Source organism: Dermacentor silvarum, unplaced genomic scaffold, assembly GCF_013339745.2.
Source record: "Dermacentor silvarum isolate Dsil-2018 unplaced genomic scaffold, BIME_Dsil_1.4 Seq1070, whole genome shotgun sequence".
NCBI classification, from domain to species: domain Eukaryota; kingdom Metazoa; phylum Arthropoda; class Arachnida; order Ixodida; family Ixodidae; genus Dermacentor; species Dermacentor silvarum.
Window position 1 is genome coordinate 106,537 of NW_023605528.1, and position 11,292 is coordinate 117,828.

The 11,292-nt window shown below is 48.3% G+C and overlaps 1 non-coding gene across 1 annotated transcript; it reads right to left on the bottom strand.

Annotated features, from left to right (window-relative positions):
* Positions 1 to 1,043: 1,043 nt before the first annotated feature.
* Positions 1,044 to 1,114, bottom strand: Trnag-ucc (transfer RNA glycine (anticodon UCC)). The gene has a single exon. It is a non-coding gene; the product is annotated as a tRNA-Gly (tRNA).
* Between the last annotated feature and the right edge of the window lie 10,178 nt (positions 1,115 to 11,292).

An 11,292-nucleotide genomic window follows, 5' to 3' on the forward strand; every position in this document is an offset into this window, starting at 1 on the left:
CAGTAGCAGTACTTGTAATATTGTAGCGACCTTAAGCAACACGAGTCAATAAAAGAAAATAATTTATTAAGGGAGGGCATGGGGCCCACAATTCATGTCACTGCTCCTATCGTAGCACACAGCTAATTTTCCACTTAACGAAATCGCCAACTTCATCTTTCGACTCTTTTCTCCTTTCCGAACAGCAGCGGCAGCGCCACCTTCTGTGTGCGTAGGTGAGCTCCGCCTGCTGTTTTGGGGTGCGTCGACCATCTCGCTGGTGTGTGCACGGGAACTCGTCCGCTAGACCTCACGTGTCGTCTGTTGCTGGTGCGAAATCGTGTATACGCATATTTTGCAGGCATTTGGAATGGTACCTGTACAGCGAAGCTATGTTGATCCGTTTCACAATAATTTCGGGCGGCGGTGGCAACGTGTAGCGTGAGGGTTTGTACCAAATACACCCTGCATCGGAGTCGCGAAGCAAGCAGCCGTGTAAAGCCGGGTAGAGCTCCGAAGCGCAGCGCTAAACCATGGTATCGGTTTCAGTGTTTTCACGACTCGTGAGAAACTGGCATTTTTGATGTTCCAGTCATCATCATCATCTGTCAGTTTTTTATGTCCACTGCAGGGACGAAGGCTCTCCCAGCGACCCCAATTAACCCCCTTGCGCAAGCTGATTCCAACTTGCACCTCCAACTTTCCTATTTTCATCACGCCACCTAAATTTCGCCGTCCTCGAATGCCGCCTTCTGTCCCTTGGCACCCATTCCGTAGCTCTAATGGCCCATCGGTTATCTACACTACGCATCACATCGCCTGCCCAGCTCCATTTTTTTTTCTCCTATTGCCAGCTGGAATATTGGCTATCACCGTTTGCTCTCTGATCCATACCGCGCTCTTCCGGTCTCTTAACGTTACGCCTAAAACTTCAGTGCATGGTCGTTAACTTGCTCTCGAGCTTCTTCGTTAACCGCCAAGTTCTTCCCCCCATGTTATGACCGGCAGAATATAATGATTGTAAATATATGCGTAAATAAAAAAACGCCTATATAAAAAAAACGTGCGTCGGCCGGGATCGAACCCGGGTCAACTGCTTGGAAGGCAGCTATGCTAACCACTATACCACCGACGCTACGATAGAGCGGCTCCCTTGCACCGCTCTTGTGTCGTGTGTTGAGCGCAATGACGAGGCGAGCGCACTGAGTGAGAGAAAATAGGTCAATCCACGCTATTTTTATATGGCCGGCCTGACGAGTACGTGCGACCGCCGCCAAGCCGTGTTACTGCGCCTAGATCGCACATGCGGAAAACTCTCACCACACAGCTGCTTCCGTTGCTTCTGCTCGCACACAAAAGGACAATGTGACAGCTGTCACCAAGGGCCTGGCCCTGGATGTAATGCGCATTACCAAAAGAAACCAGCTCTGCCCCATCCATGTTAGCATAGAATGCAATTATTTTACACTTTTCTTTTTCAATGACGGTGGTAAGCTCCCAGTCAGGATTTGGTAATGCCCGCCGTATGCACTCCACCCCATTTTTATTCTTCGTAAATTTACTCTACTAGTCAGGGTCGCCTGTGATTAATTGATCACATAAACGTATTCTGTACAGACTCTAGAAGCTCATGGTGAGCGTAAATTATTGTTCCCTTGCCAGGGTTCAACATTACCTTTATCTTCAGCATATCAATCTTCAACCCCCTGTCACACTTTCTCGGTTAAGGTCATCGATCATTTGTTGGAATTCATCTGAAGTATTGCTTAACAAGACAACGTCATCTGCAAACCGAAGTGCTCAATTAAATTGATCCTCACTCCTAAGCCCTCGCAGTCTAGTTGCTTGAATACTTCTAAGGATGCCGTGAATAGCATTGAATAGTTGTGTCTTTGACTGATCCCTTTCTCGATAAGCAATTTCTGCTTTTCGTGTGGATAACCAAGGTAGCTTTGGACGTTTCTGCTTTGTCGTTTCTGTATTAGGTCCTCTGTTACTTGAGAGAGTTTACCTACTGGTTGCCTCGGTGCCTTACCTAACCATTTTATTTGCTGCGTCTCATGTCACCCAGGTTATGGTTAATTCATTACCTCTGTGTGACCTTTTTCTTCCTATTCTAAAGCTATATTTGTTTGTGAACACCAGCCTAATTCAGCTTTGCCCTTACTGCGTTCTAGGTTGGCCTGTTCTTCTTGACTAATTTGCACTTTCTCTCTTCAAATTGAGAGAATCTAGCCCTCACTAACCTATGGTCACTGCTCTTTACCTTACCTAATGCTTCTACATCCTGTATTAGCTGGGATTGACAGAGAGGTGAAATCAAAATTTCTTGTTTCTCCATTAGGCGTTTACAGACGCATCCTGTTACTGGGCTTGCTGAAGAAGGTATTCGTTATTCGGACTCTATTTCTTTACGCGAATTCTACCAACATCTCTCCTCTCGTGTTCATAGAATCGATGCCGTAGTTGCCAATTGCTTGCACACCAGTCTGCTCCCCCCCCCCCCCTTTTGCTTTGGAGTCGGCCATGAATACAGCATACTGAGTTTGCACTTTCTCCATGCTAATTCAATATCTTCATAAAACTTCTATTTCTTCGTCGTCATGACTAGAGCCTGCAGCGTAAGCTTGTTCTCCATTTTTCTATATCTCCTATGCAGCTTTATTACAACGACTGCTACCCTTTCATTAATGCTGTAGTATTGATAAATGTTGCCCGCTAAGTCCTTATGGATTAGAAATGCTAATCCATATTCTCTGTTATCTGGAAGACCTCTGTAGCAGAGGACGTGGCCGTTAGTCAGCACTGCATAAGCCCCAGCAGTTCTTCTAACCTCACTAATGCCAATAACATCCCAGGCAATGCCTGATAATTGCTCAAAAAATTCCTACTAAGCTAGCTTCTCTCGAGAGGGTTCGCGTGTTAAATGCTGCCAGGTATAGTTTCCAGTTACACCTTTTTTCGAATACAATCGACAGTATTTAGTATTCAGTTAGTATTCAAAACTTCTAATATTCGCAAAACACTAGTATATTGACCCATATAAAGCGTCACAAAGAGCTGAACAGTGATTTCAATGAAGATAACCCAAATGCACTACAAATTTCTTTTGACATTTGTAAACGATGACGCTTTTAAGCCCCTTTACCAGACAGTCCTAAAGGTTCATTGCTCGTACGTCCAATCGGTCTCCTTACTACCTGCAAAGTTGCACTTCGCTACTCTTACTCTCCTGTACGGGAGAATATTTAGAAAATACTCGACGAGAATATTGGTGGCGTGTACCAGAGGTAGAACACCGGGCTTCTAATCTGAAGGTTGGAAGTTCGAATGCTCGTCTAGTCCTCTACATTTTCAGGCTTAGAGTGGCACCTGACAATGGCAAAAAAAGTAGAGCCAGGGGCCTATACTAGTCCATGTGGAATCAAATTAAGGAGGCCCACGAAGCTTCAACAAAGTCATTGCCTTACCAGAACAGGAACTGGCCTCCCTGGTGCAGTATTCGGCTACTACAATTACCCCATGGCCCTTAGTCGCCAGCCGCTACGGAGCACCTGACCAAAGCCGCGGTAAACCCTGCGATGTGGCAGAGGGTGCTAAGAATCTCTGGGATCGGACACTATTCTGCAGTTTCAAATATACGGAACGAATCATGTATTTCGGAACGACCGACTGTTAAACTCTGCTAACTATTCTCCGCCTGCTAACAAAGTATTGCATATTATCGGAAGTGAGACGACAAACAATTTTTGAAATAATGCAGTGTGAGCAAGAAGATCGGCACGCTGAACAGCCCCGTTGTCATCGTTGCCATCGTGTGGCTTCTACCCCCACAGTCATGATATATCACCCCTTGACATCATGGACATGGCCTTGGAGCAACGAAAGGACCCTTGGATCGTCACGATATTCGATATGTTGTCCAACCCTCCGGCGGCTTCGGCAACTCGAGCGTTACGCCGACAGGCCCAGCATTTCGCCATTCGCGACGGATTTTTATACCACCGCAACTACCACAATGATGGTCGCACATGGTTGTTAGTCGTGCCCCGCCACCTTCGAAACGATTTATGCTCCGCTTTTCACTCCGACCCCCAGTGTGGTATCGGCGGAGTGTCGAAGATCAACACACGGCTTCGCCTACGCTACTATTGGCGCGACATGTACACCTTCATCCGCAAATACGCACGCTCCTGCATTGCCTACCAGCGACGCAAATGTGTCTCGCACCTCTCCACCGCACCTCTCCAGCCACTTCCCTGCCCAGCTCACCCATTTGGCCGTGTCGGCATTGATTTATGCGGGTCTCTTCCATCTACTGGCGCTGGCAACCGATGGATTGTCGTCGCCGTAGATCATTTGACACGATATGCTGGAACCACCGCCTTAACTGCCGCATCAGCAAAAGACGTCGCCTCGTTCATTCTACACAACTTTGTTCTCCGTCATGGTGCACTCGTGAACTGCTGAGCGATCGGGGTCGCGTATTCCTCTCGGACGTGCTACAGTCCCTCCTATCGGAATGCCAAATTATTCACCGCACAACTACCGCTTATCACCCACAGATGAATGGCTTAAGAGAACGATTCAACAGAACTGTTGGTGACATGCTATCATGTATGTGGCGTCAAACCACTCCTGGGATATTGTACTTCCCTTCGTTACATACGCATATAACACTGCTCCCAAGCCACTACCGGATTCTCACCATTCTTTCTGCTTTACGGCCGCCAGCCCTCCAGCACCATTGATACGGTTCTCCCATACTGACCGGACCCTGCCGACTGCTCACCTGTTGCTACGGTCACTCAGCACGCCGAGAAATTCCGACAACTTGTCCGTTCGTTGACGTCTGCTCAACAGTGTCGCCAAAACAGCGTCATGACCTCAAACCACCTCCTCACCCTTTCGCCATCGACTCCCTCGTGTGGCTTTAGGTCCCGCCTGTTGCTGCCCCTGGCCTGTCGTCGAAGCACCTTCCCAAGTACCACGGGCCCTACCGCGTGGTTGCGCAAACATCAATCGTTAATTACGTGGTTGAACCCGTTTCGCCATCTTCCGTTTCCGTCGTCGCGGGCGAGAGACTATACACATTGACCGGCTAAAGCCATACTACGATCCGCTGACCTCTCCGTAGGTCGCCAGTATGGCTACTCTTCCATACCGGGCGGTGATTGTGAAGAAGATAGGCACACTGAACAGCCCTTTGCCATCGTGTGGCTCGTACCCAGTTCGCTCTCTGGCTACGCCCTACCTGCTGGTACTGCATTTGTCGCGGCCCCTCTACGACCCGAATAAACCCCTTTACAGCAGAAACAAGATGACTTATGCAAGCTTTCTTTTCGATTTTGGGGTGCTAGCCTACATGAAGAACTGTGATTTTTGCTTGTAGTCTGTCATTTGTGTTTTAAAAATGACTTAATTCAGTGTTTACGTGCCAAAACAACTATATGATTATGAGGCAAGCTGTAGTGGGGAACTCCAAAATAATTTTGACCACATGGGGTTGATTACCTAGCACCCAATGCACAGTGCACGGGCGTTCTTGCATTTAGCACTCGTCAAAATGCGGCCACCGCGACCGGTATTTGATCCCGCGCCTTGGGCTTAGGCACAGTGCTCTTTGAGCATTATTTGTTTTCAAATGACAAGTAGTGATGTGTTTAACACCAATTCATTATCCCTGATAATCAGCTGTTTTAGTATTGGTCTGTATAGGTGTGGTACCTAATTATGCAGAAAAAATATTCATACTGTGAATACGTATATGCGCCCACATTTGACTATTCGACATTCGATTCGATATTTCGGAAATATGATATACGCCCACCTCTAATATGTACTAATAATTTATTAAGTACTGTTAAACATACTGATGAATTTGCGTCTACAAGGGGATTTAAATTTTGTGAGCAGTCTTTGGCCACAGTAGAGCAAGGAATCTACAGTTTCTTGACACCGTAATAGTGCTGAAATATCTACAAAAATTGGAGGACGCCTAAGCTTCGCCTTTAATAGTGGAACCCGATAGCATTCCAAGATTCCTGGCTGCGTATCAGGCTTCCCGACAACTGTAGCTTTAGGGACCCGCGCTGTCGGCGTGTAATGTGATCTCATGTCGTCATGGTCATGCGCCAAAACCAAGTTTTCAAAACATAGTAAACCCAAGCGCGGAATTTATCAAAACCGGTTCAAAATAAACTAACATGTTCAGAATAATTAAAAAAATAGGAATAATCAAGCTATAAGCGAATTAATTAGCAGTACCTCGTGAAAATCGTTTCCCAAACGCCAGTCTGGTACCAGCGCAGCACAAGAGGGCGCCACCACGCCACAAGCGCCCGATACCTCCTCACTCTAGCGCTACTGCAGCATCCGATCAGGGGCCGTGTGGGAAGAAAGAAGGAACATGGCTTTATAAGCAGTTGACGTGCTCCGGAGCATCCTTTGTTCCATGGACGCCGAGCTGCAAGCGCGCATCGAGCGACAACGCTGGCGCATGAATGCTTCGCACTTCCCCAGGTTTCACGTTAGTGGAGCTGCATTAGCGCTGCATTTGAACTACACCAAGCGCAGGATTCTTTATTTCTCGAAATTCGCCTCCGCTTGCGACTGCCGTAGGGAACCTACATGCAACGCTGTTGTATGCTGCCGAGAAGGCGAGCGCCATCTGGATGGTATTTTTGCAAGGAGGGAACTGCGGTGCGCCGCCTTATGGGTGGTGGAAATGCTGGAAAGGGGTTGTGTTTGACTTCCCGCGTAAGAGAATTATGTTTTCTCTTATATTCATATTACAATCCGACGATCTCATGTCTGTAGGTAGTGGTTACGTTGTACTTTACGGTTTTATTGCGATAACAATTATATGGACACTCCAAGCGGATTTCTGCCGTCGGCGTGGTCGTCACCGTGAGGCTCGGTAAACTCCAACGGCGATGAAATCGTCGCCGCGCGCCGTATGCTGTACGTGCGAGTGAAAGCGCACGTCCCTCGCGCGCTTTCACGGGGAGCGAACGCACGGCGGCGAGCAAATGCGACTTCTTCCATTGTGCGAAAGGCCATGGGGGGATGAGGGAGGGAGGCGACGTTTAGCTGCGGCACCAAATGCGTATTTCTATAAAATCGTTGCGAGGCGAGAAGGTGGTAAAGACTTCCGACGCTGCTCGACGAGTGTCCCGTTGTGATCTCGTCGAAAACCTCCGAGTCGGGACAGAGGCACCGGCAACAGACATCAACGCAGCGCGTGTTCGATGCGAACGCGGGCAAAACGCCGACGGCGTCGACAACAGTTCTGCGCGTTGCTGGTGCTGCTGCGTGTCCAAGTTTAAACAGCTGATAAAACTGCTGTCCTTACTCCGTATATCTCTCTACTAATTTGCTATCGCAATTGATGCTTCGCCTTTCGAGGGAAACTGCGACGCTTTTTTGACGCATTTTACTTCGAGAAATTCAATTAGTTCACCAGTGCCTCTACGCCACGCGGAAGGCCTGCGTGATCGGCGTGGTTCGGAATGATTTTCTAGGCATGACAACGCCCGCCACGCCGACGCCGACACCGGATTTTCTGCGACACGAGGCCTTAACGCTATCGCGTTATCTTACACATAAGGGTGGTTGGTATAGAGGATCACGTAGAGACCACTTCATGAAACTTTCTCGTGGTAGGCCGCCTTTGTAATTCACCTGAATTTGCCTAAGCAGTGTTTAACAATTACGGTAGAAGTGAGGGCGATGCTGCCTGCATCAAATTTCAGCTTAGGGCACATACCGGGTGTTTTTGTTTTAGCTGCACAATTTTTTTAAGTTAGGAAAATACAGATCGCGGTAACGCTGCGTGTAGCTATCTAGTGTAAAGTTGGCAGCCTCTAGATAAAGATCAATTTCCGCACCTATGTCATAAATAACGACGTTACGGTAATGAGCTATTTAATTATCAATAAGCGGTGGCTACAGCAAATGAGTACTTTGAAGCCAGGCCCTGTAACGTCGATGCCGCCCCCCTCCCCTTCCGCCTATTGTCACGCCGCGGCTGTCACCTTAGGCCCGGCCCCGCGAGCAACTTTTGTTATCTCTTTGCAGTCGGCTGCGTTGGCCTAGCGCTTGAATTCCGGGGGCCGCGAAATTTACATCCTGATTGAGTCGGGCGAGACGTGTCCATTTCCACCGAGCTAGGACCGCACGTTTTCGCTCTTTGATGGCAACGACGTTTCGCCACAATGCCCTTTCTCCGGGAAAGCTGTCTCCAGCTGTAGCGTGGAAGTTGCATAAATACGTGCTAACTATAACAGCTATAGGAACAAAACTCCTCACTGATTGCAAAAAAAGGAATACTACTAATGCAGCAACGACGACAACCTGCGCTGTGTAACCGGAGTCGAGCGCACTCAACGCAGCATTATTCGTTTACGTTTATTCAGCCGGTCCCTGGCTTGAACACACATATTTCTTTAATATGCGGAGACACGCACGCACGCACGCACGCACGCACGCACGCACGCACGCACGCACGCACGCACGCACACGCACACAACACACACACACACACACACACACACACACACACACACACACGCGCGCGCGCGCGCACTAATTTTGTTGTTCCAATTACGTGCATTGAAGGGAACTGCTCAAAATAATGGCCATTCGTGGCAACACGCATCACCAAAGTGTATCTTACAGAATCCAGGACTCGCTTGAGCATTACAGGATCAATTGCAGCTCATTGCAGCAACGATTCTTGCTTTTAGGTCTTCCACAGTTCGGTTGCGAAACAAATATTATGCACATATCCCCGTAGAGATTAATCTAAAGGGGAAAAGTTTGGTAAGCTTGCCTACTACGGAACAGATCCATTACGACCTGTCTATTGAAGAGGGAAAGTGTGTGACGGCACCTCACTGCCATAGAAGTGGAATTCAGAGGTATGCCTTCGCGCCGGTACTGTTGCGTTGCGATTTCGGAACCCGAGCGACCAATAAAGTTCTGTGACTGGTGATGTGCCAGATGCCGGGTGATCGAGAGGTCCGGGGTGACTTTCAAGAGATGAGAAAAAGGTTATTTGCAAATTTACATGATGATGGTCTCCATATACGAGCGCCCCCTTGCCAACGCACAAGATAGGCATTTTAAGCACTTCATTTTCCCCTTTCCCTTGTTGGAGGACTTCAATGTGCGTCTTCTCGACCAATCGGAACTGTCTCAAAGTCGGCAAAGTCCCACCCATGTTGACGCACCACACAGCCGGACTCTGGTGTCCAAGCTTCGACCGGCCCTCGATGCAATGCAGATGCCATTTTATGCGAAGCTGGGGCCCACGCTGCTCCCAACAGGTCTGTCAGCATACCATTCTTTCTGCTTTACGGCCGCCAGCCCTCCAGCACCATTGATACGGTTCTCCCATACTGACCGGACCCTGCCGACTGCTCACCTGTTGCTACGGTCACTCAGCACGCCGGAGAAATTCCGACAACTTGCCCGTTCGTTGACGTCTGCTCAACATTGTCGCCAAAACAGCGTCATGACTCAAACCACCTCCTCACCCTTTCGCCATCGACTCCCTCGTGTGGCTTTAGGTCCCGCCTGTTGCTGCCCTGGCCTGTCGTCGAAGCACCTTCCCAAGTACCACGGGCCCTACCGCGTGGTTGCGCAAACATCAATCGTTAATTACGTGGTTGAACCCGTTTCGCCATCTTCCGTTTTCCGTCGTCGCGGGCGAGAGACTATACACATTGACCGGCTAAAGCCATACTACGATCCGCTGACCTCTCCGTAGGTCGCCAGTATGGCTACTCTTCCATACCGGGCGGTGATTGTGAAGATAGGCACACTGAACCCTTTGCCATCGTGTGGCTCGTACCCAGTTCGCGCTCTGGCTACGCCCTACCTGCTGGTACTGCATTTGTCGCGGCCCCTCTACGACCGAATAAACCCCATTTACAGCAGAAACAAGGACTTATGCAAGCTTTCTTTTCGATTTTGGGGTGCTAGCCTACATGAAGAACTGTGATTTTTGCTTGTAGTCTGTCATTTGTGTTTTAAAAATGACTTATATTCAGGGTTTTACGTGCCAAAACTCTATATGATATGAGGCAAGCTGTAGTGGGGAACTCCAAAATCATTTTGACCACATGGGGTTGATTACCTAGCACCAATGCACAGTCCACGGGCGTTCTGGCATTTAGCACTCGTCAAAATGCGGCACCCGCGACGGTATTTGATCCCGGCCTTCGGGCTTAGGCACAGTGCTCCTTTGAGCCTTATTTTGTTTTCAAATGACAAGTAGTGATGTGTTTAACACCAATTCATTATCCCTGATAATCAGCTGTTTTAGTATTGGTCTGTATAGGTGTGGTACCTAATTATGCAGAATAAATATTCATACTGTGAATACGTATATGCGCCCACATTTGACTATTCGACATTCGATTCGATATTTCGGAAATATGATATACGCCCACCTCTAATATGTACTAATAATTTATTAAGTACTGTTAAACATACTGATGAAATTTTGCGTCTACAAGGGGATTTAAATTTTGTGAGCAGTCGTTCGGCCACAGTAGAGCAAGGAATCTACAGTTTCTTGACACCGTAATAGTGCTGAAATATCTACAAAAATTGGAGGACGCCTAAGCTTCGCCTTTAATAGTGGAACCCGATAGCATTCCAAGATTCCTGGCTGCGTATCAGGCTTCCCGACAACTGTAGCTTTAGGGACCCGCGCTGTCGGCGTGTAATGTGATCTCATGTCGTCATGGTCATGCGCCAAAACCAAGTTTTCAAAACATAGTAAACCCAAGCGCGGAATTTATCAAAACCGGTTCAAAATAAACTAACATGTTTCAGAATAATTAAAAAAATAGGAATAATCAAGCTATAAGCGAATTAATTAGCAGTACCTCGTGAAAATCGTTTCCCAAACGCCAGTCTGGTACCAGCGCAGCACAAGAGGGCGCCACCACGCCACAAGCGCCCGATACCTCCTCACTCTAGCGCTACTGCAGCATCCGATCAGCGGGCCCGTGTGGGAAGAAAGAAGGAACATGGCTTTATAAGCAGTTGACGTGCTCCGGAGCATCCTTTGTTCCATGGACGCCGAGCTGCAAGCGCGCATCGAGCGACAACGCTGGCGCATGAATGCTTCGCACTTCCCCAGGTTTCACGTTAGTGGAGCTGCATTAGCGCTGCATTTGAACTACACCAAGCGCAGGATTCTTTATTTCTCGAAATTCGCCTCCGCTTGCGACTGCCGTAGGGAACCTACATGCAACGCTGTTGTATGCTGCCGAGAAGGCGAGCGCCATCTGGATGGTA